Genomic DNA, 8,008 nt, shown 5'->3' with positions numbered 1-8,008 from the left:
CCTTCCACTTACAGCTACAGATGACTAGGAGAGGTCAAAATCAAAGCGAGGGTTCACTAAAACTGTTTCCAGCCAGCTGATGTTGTTGAACAATCGCAAACTTTCAGCAAACCATTATTCAAACCAAGCTGCTCAAGGACTTAGAATTTTGAGTAATCTGTCAGACCCTTACGGGATCGAGTTACAGACACTTTTCTGATGAAGGGACTTGTTTTAGTAAATCATATATAGACGTATGGAGTATCCTGGGCCATTCAGAGAGGAAGGAGTTTTCAATCACTGCTCAGCATAACAATTATCAAGCCTTCATTCTAGCAGATAAAGCCCCTCGACCCATGCTCCCATCATGCTCAAGTCATTCAGTGAATTTCTTTGGTTCTCTGTCGTCTCTTGCCTGGCAAGCAAGTAAATAAACTCAGGGGTTTTTTCTTTACATTTTCGGTGGGTTTTGCTTTATTTGGTGACACAGCTGATTACCCTTTCCCATCTTGATTATGGAGTCAGGCTTCCAAAATGTTTGCTCTTTTCTAAATTGTCAGCTTTTAAGAACAATCAAGCATTGAAACATATATATTACCATATGTAAAATAGATAACCAGTGGGAATTTGCTGTATGATGCAAGGAACCCAAATCTGGTGCTCTGTGACAACCTAGAGGGGTGGAATGGGATGGGAGATAGGAGGGAGGTTCAAAAGAGAGGGGATATATGTATACCTGTGGCTGACTCGTGTTGATATATGGCATAAACCATCATAATATTGTAAAGCAATTATCCTCCAATTAAAAATAAAATTAAAAAGTAAAAGTATTATGACAAGTGAAAAAAAAAAAAGAACAATCCAGAAACTTGAATTTCCAATACACATTATCCTAATTATACATGTCGAAGGCAATTCAGGGATATCTCAGTTCTAAGTCTCTAAGATCCTGGCCTTCAATCTTGTCAGAATTATATCCTAATGACAATCATCTCTCAGAGTTGAAGCTGATGCTTTAATAAGGATTACATTAACTCAAAGCAACTCCCAAGGAACAACTTTTCCTGTGCTTACTTCTTACAGAAATCACAGAAGTATACCATCTGTGAAAGAGAGAAACAAAACCACTGGTTATAAATTGCTTTAATGGTGGGATAATGTCCTAGAAGAAAACGGCACGTGCTCAGCACCCTCGCTGATAAGCACGGGGAACACCTGCTACACGACGGCAGCTCTTCCAGTGCAAGTCATATTTCAGTTTTCTTATTCATAATTTCCAAGTTCTGCAAACGGGCAAGCCAACACTATCTGCACTGAGACAGGACGTTCATTCCTTAAGCAAACACTTGCCAAGAATCTACTACAAGGCGGGTCCTGAGTGAGGCTGAGGGATGAAAATGTGCCTAAGACGTAGAAGTTACTACCCTCAAGAAGACTAGGAGACCTCAGTCAGGTGGAGAAGCCTAAGGATAAAAGCATAAAAGTGTCCTACATATATGACAGAGGTATACCCTCAGTGCGGAGAGAACACACAGTAGTAACTAACACTGAGGTCTGGAAATGTTTAAGAGAGGAATACATAATTGAGCTGGGTCTTAAAGAACAGTAGGATTTGGCTAGATGGGGGATACACTGGAAGAAGGTCTTCCTCGGTGGAGAGATCACGTGCAGTGTATTGATTGAAGGCAGGAAGAGAAGAGGGTGGCAGAGGATGAGATGGTTGGATGGCATCATCGACTCAATGGACATGAGTTGAGCAAACTCTGGGAGATGGTGAAGGACAGGGAAGCCTGGCATGTTGCAGTCCATGGGGTCCCAAAGAGCTGGACACGAATTAGTGACTAAACAACAACGCACTGAGGAGAGAGTTTGGATGCGAACAAGATTTGGCAAATTTGTTCTGATTTACTGAAAATGGGTAGGATGAGGGTTGGGGCCGTCATGAGGTCAGCTTGTAAAGGACTGGGTACGCTAAACTAAGGAGTCTGAACTTGACTTTGTAGGCAGGGGAGAACTAACTGAAATTTATAAGGGAGTTTGTGAGCACTTCCAGCCAATATGGAGTAAAAGATCAGATCTACCCTTCCATCTTAAACAAGTTAAAAACTATACAAAATCTATGACACAATGACTTTCAGGCACTGAACAACAGCCGATGCAGAATAGTCATTCCTGAGAAATGAGAAATAAATGAACTGAGCCCTACAATTACCCCAGTTATTGCTTGGAGGAAATTCTAGGGCCGGCTGAGGATACAGGACTGAGAATTCAGGGAATCCACAGGATGGAGTACTGGAAAGGAAGTCCTACACGGAGCGGAGAGAGCTGCATTGAGAGGAGAGTACTGCAGAAGAGACACAGAGATCTCTAGCGGACTCCCCTCAAGTCCCCACTTGAGCACTGATCACTGCATGTGCGTGGGGAAATTACCTTAGCTGGGAAAAGAACCAGTGAGAAGGCAAAACAATCTTGGAGTTCACACAGTGCCAGGGATAGTCTGTAGTCCTGTAAGCCAGAGTGGAAGAACCCTTCAAGTACTCAGAAGGGTACTGCCTTTGAAGAAGGGAAAGTCAGTCTTAGATTGAACGCTTCTCAGGTTCTATGCAACGTAACTTAGAAGTGAGTCCTGAAAAGATTAAAGCGTTTGCAAATAACATAGAGCAAAGCTCAAGAATAAACTATATATGGTGTGTCTGTGTGTGTATGTATACACACACAGATCTTGTTGTATACATAGGAGATATAGATATAAATGTGTCTATTTACGTACACATCTCCTATATATACAAGGTAAAATGTCTGACATCTAATACATTTCCAGATATTCAAAGAAGCAAGAAAATATGACTCATCATTAGGACAAAAGCATATTGATAGAAACAGACTCAATAACAGTAGACAGAATGTTCAGTGATTACATTCATAATTACATTCCGTACAAGATAATTACATAATCACATTCCATCCAAGAATGCAAAGGACAATGTGTGTATGTTAAGCAGAAATATGGAGGACATGAACTCCAAATCAAACGTCTAGAGATGGGGAAAAAAAAAATCAATGTCTTAGATGACAAATAAATTGAATGCAATTAATTATAGGTACTGAAGATTAGAAAACTTCAAGGCATAGAAATAGAAACTCTCCAAAATGACACACAGAGAAGAAATGGCCTACTAAAAGAGAAAAGCAGTATATTAAGCATTAGTGAACCATAAGACAATTTCAAACGGCTAATTTGTGTCCTCAAAGAAGGGACGAGAAGAAGAGACAGGAAAAATATTTGAAGAAATAATGGATGAAAAATCCCCCAATTTGCTGGAAACTAAGAATGCACAAATCCCAGAAGTGAAACAAACCCGCAGCACAAGACACAATAAAAAAAATCTGCACTGAGGTACGTGATAATCAGTCTGCAAAGCCAGTAATCAAGAGAAAAATCTTAAAATCCACTAAAGGCACAGAGGCAGAGGAACACATTTAAGAATGATAGCAGGCTTTCTCTTCAGGAACAATACAAGGCAAAAGACAGGGGACCCATGTCTTTAAAGTACCAAAAGTCTCCAAAGAAGACATACAGATGACCAATAAGCCCATGAGAAGATGCCCAATGTCGCTCATTATTAGAGGAATGCTCGCACCAGTCAGAATGGTCATCATTAAAATATCTACAAACAATAAACGCTGGAAAGGATGTGGAGAAAAGGGAACTCTCCTGCACTGCTGATGGAAATGGAAATTGGTACAACTGCGTGGAGAACAGTATGGCGATTTCTCAAAAAACTAGGAGTAAATCTACCAGGAGTAGATGACCCAGCAATCCCACTACTGAGCGCATATCCTGAGAAAACCGCAACTCTAAAGGATACATGCACCCCAGGGTTGATTGCAGCAATCTTTACAACAGCCAGGACATGGAAGTGACCTAGTTGTCCAATGACAGATGAACGGATAAAGCAGCTGTGGTGCATTCCACAGTGGGCTATTACTCAGCCATAAAAAGGAACACATTTGAGTCAGCTACAGTGAACTGGATGAACCTAAAGCCTCTTATACAGAGTAAGGCAAGTCAGAAAGAGAAAAAAGTCGTAGAGAGAAAACCAGGCATATGAATGGAATCTAGAAAAATGGTCCTGATGAGCCTAGCGGAGACACAGTGGACACAGTGGGGGAAGGTGAGGGGGGTGAATTGAGAGAGCAGCACTGACATACACACCCTATGACGTGTAAAGCAGTGGGAAGTCGCTAGCTAACCCAGGGAGCCCACGTGGCACTCTGTGATGACATGGAGGGAGGGGAGGCAGGCTCAGGAGAAGGAAATGTGTGTGTGTGTATGTGCATATATATGCAATTATGACTGATTTGCATTGTTGTACGGGAGAAACCAACACAAAACTGTAAAGCCATTTTCCACCAAGCAACATTTTAAAATAAAAATTAAAAAAATATAAAGTACCAAAAGGAAGAACAACTGTCAGCCTAAAACTCTAGACCCGGTTTTCAAAAATAAAAGTAAACTAAGGACTATTCAGACATATAAACCCATCATCAGATTTATACCACTGAGAAATAGTAAGAAATTTACCATTGAAATGGTAAGAAATTTCTTTCTTACCAGAAATGGTAAAGGAATTTCTTTAACATGGAAAATTATACTAGATGGAAACCCGTTCTTTTCAAAGTAATAAATGCTTACTAATGGTAAACATGTAAGTAACCATAAAATAGTACTTTTTCTTATTTAAAAAAATTATTTTTTAATTGAAGGATAATTGCTTTACAGAATTTCGTTGTTTTCTGCCAAATATCAACATGAATCAGCCATAGGTATATACATATGTCCCCTCCCTCTTGAACCTCCCTCCCATCTCCCTCCCCATCCCACCCCTCTAGGTTGTTACAGAGCCCCTGTTTGAGTTCCCTGAGTCATTTGGCAAATTCCCATTGACTGTTTTACATATGGCAATGTAACTTTCCACGTTACTCTCTCCATACATCTCACCCTCCCCTTCCTCTCCCACCTGGTGTCCAAAAGTCTGTTCTCTATGTCTCTTTCTAAATAAATTCATCAGTACCATCTTTCTAGATTCTGCATATATGTGTTACTATATGATTTTTTCTTTTTAAAGTATTTTTAAAAAATCACTAACTGTTGAAAGCAAAAACTAGTAACAATGTATTATATGTTTTATTACATGTAGAAGAGAAAGGTTTGACAATAGTAGAAAGGGAGAGAAAACAGAAATACACTGTTGCAAGGCTCTTATATTTTTTGTGAAATGGTATAATTTCACTTGAAGGTAAGCTTCAGTGATAGTCAGACATGTACCTACAAAGTCCTAAAGCCATCACTAAAAAAAGTCAAAAAATGTCATAAATCAATGTTATTATTCATAAGCCAACAAATGAGATAAAACTGAATCACATAAACACTTAATTACTCAAAAATGACTCTTATTTACTCCCTCCTGAGAAACCTGTATGCAGGTCAAGAGGCAATAGTTAAAACCGGACATGGAACAACAGACTGGTTCCAAATTGGGAAAGGAGTATGTCAAGGCTGTATACTGTCACGCTGCTTATTTAACATATATGCAGAGTATATCATGAGAAATGCCAGGCTGGATGAAGCACAAGCTGGAATCAAGATTGCCGGGAGAAACATCCATAACCTCAGATACGCAGATACTGCTGCTGCTGCTGCTAAGTCGCTTCAAGTCGTGTCCAACTCTGTGCAATCCCATAGACAGCAGCCCACCAGGCTCCTCTGTCCCTGGGATTCTCCAGGCAAGAATACTGGAGTGGGCTGCCATTTCCTTCTCTGCAGATATGCAGATGACATCACCCTTATGGCAGAAAGCAAAGACGAACTGAGAAGCCTCTTGATGAAAGTGAAAGAGGAGAGTGAAAAAGTTGGCTTAAAACTCAACATTCAAAAAACTAAGATCATGGCATCCAGTCCCATCACTTCAAGGCAAATAGATGGGGAAAAAATGGAAACAGGGACAGACTATTTTAGGGGGCTCCAAAATCACTGTGGACTGTCACTGCAGCCATGAAATTAAAAGACACTTGCTCCTTGGAATAAAAGCTATGACTAACCTAGACAGCATTTTAAAAAGCAGAAACATTACTTTGCCAACAAAAGTCTGTCTAGTCAAAGCTATGGTTTTTCCAGTAGTCATGTATGGATGTGAGAGTTGGACTATAAAGAAAGCTGAGCACAGAAGAATTGATGCTTTTGAACTGTGGTGTTGGAGAAGACTCTTGAGAGTCCTTTGGACTGCAAGGAGATCAAAACAGTCAATGCTAAAGGAGATCAGTCCTGAATATTCATTGGAAGGACTGATGCTGAAGCTCCAATACTTTGGCCACCCAATGCGAAGAACTGACTCATTGGAAAAGACCCTGATGCTGGGCAAGACTGAAGGCAGAAGGAGGAGGGGATGACAGAGGATGAGATGGTTGGATGGCATCACCAATTCGATGGACATGAGTTTGAACAAGCTACAGCATTTGGTGATGGACAGGAAAGCCTGGTGTGTGCAGTCCATGGGGTCACAAAGAGCTGGACATTGACTGACAGCCTGAACTGAACTCAAAAATAAGGCATAAAAAGATATGATAATGGAAAACAATAGCAAGAGGGTAGTTCTAAACCCAACCATATTAATAATCATTATTTGTGAATGATACATTGTATAAGTGGACTAAACATCTTAAAAATTAAGGCAGAGGCTGTCATAGAAAAACAAGATCCACCTATATGTGGTCTATAAAAACCCCATTCTAAATACAAAGTTGCTTGCGTCTTTTTCTGAAGACTGAGGAAGCCGTAACAAGCTGTAGCTCTGGCTTTTGCTTTCTCTCTGAAAAGCCATGGCCTCTGATGAATATGGACTTTACCAAAGAGGCAAGCCAAGTCTCGCTGCGTTCCTTACAACATGCACTAAAATGCCACATATTACCCCTGGGCTCTGGTTTCCTCAGTTCTCAAAATGGCCAACACTTTCAGGAAGCTTTCCAATGTAATGGCCTTATTAAATCCTGTTATAGATCAGGTTATGAATTACCAGAAACTGCAATTTGTACCATGAATCTGATAATCTTTTTCTCCCTTCCAACTAAACAAACAAACAAAACCCCATATTTTTATTCATCCATTCATCTGTCTTCCCAGGTGGTGCTAGTGGTAAAGAATCCGCCTGCCAATACAGGAGATTTAACTTGGGTTTGATTGCTGAGTTGGCAAGATCCCCTGGAGGAGAAAACGACAACCCACTCCAGCATTTTTGCCTGAAAAGTTCCATGGACAGAGGAACGTGGTGGGCTACAGTCCATGCGGCTGCAAAAGAGTCGGACCCAACTGAGCATGTGAGAGAGCGCACACAGACACGCTCGTTAGCCAAACGGCTAACATGCATAAGTCAGCCACCAGGCCAGGGCCGTTGTTTACATAGATTTACACTGGCGAAACAAACCACTAGTTTCAGCACCCAGGGAGCTCAAGACACTGTAGAGGAGACAGTCTGTAAACTCAAGTATAATTACACGTTGGGTTAAGAATAGTAATAAAAACAGGGAAAATATTAGGAGGTAGGTGTTAGGTCGATAATATGGCCAAAGGACTCTGCATGGAGAAATAACACTTAAGCCAAGACCTGGGTAGGAATCAGCCATAAAAACCACCAAGAGGGTTTGCAGGCATGGGAACAGGATATGTAAAGACCTTGAGACAGAAGACTGTGTTATGTCTAAGATGCTTGAAGGACCGGAGGTGAAGCGGGAGCCAGATCGTGCAGGGCTTTGGTAAGATGTTTTTATTTTCCTCCCAGTACAATGGGAAGTCATTAAAGCATATAAACAGCAGAGTCACATATGGCAATTCTCATGTTAAGACTCTCTCCCTAGAAAGTCTGTGGAGGATGGATTACAGTGGGATAGGACTGGAGACAGGAGATGCGTTTAGGAAGCTGTCACTAAAGAACAGGCCCAAGAGGAGAGGGGCTTGGATTGGTGATGATGGAGA

The sequence above is a fragment of the Ovis aries genome, chromosome 4 (genome assembly GCF_016772045.2).
Source record: "Ovis aries strain OAR_USU_Benz2616 breed Rambouillet chromosome 4, ARS-UI_Ramb_v3.0, whole genome shotgun sequence".
Classification (NCBI taxonomy): Eukaryota; Metazoa; Chordata; class Mammalia; order Artiodactyla; family Bovidae; genus Ovis; species Ovis aries.
Note: the sequence above shows the minus strand (reverse complement) of the source record.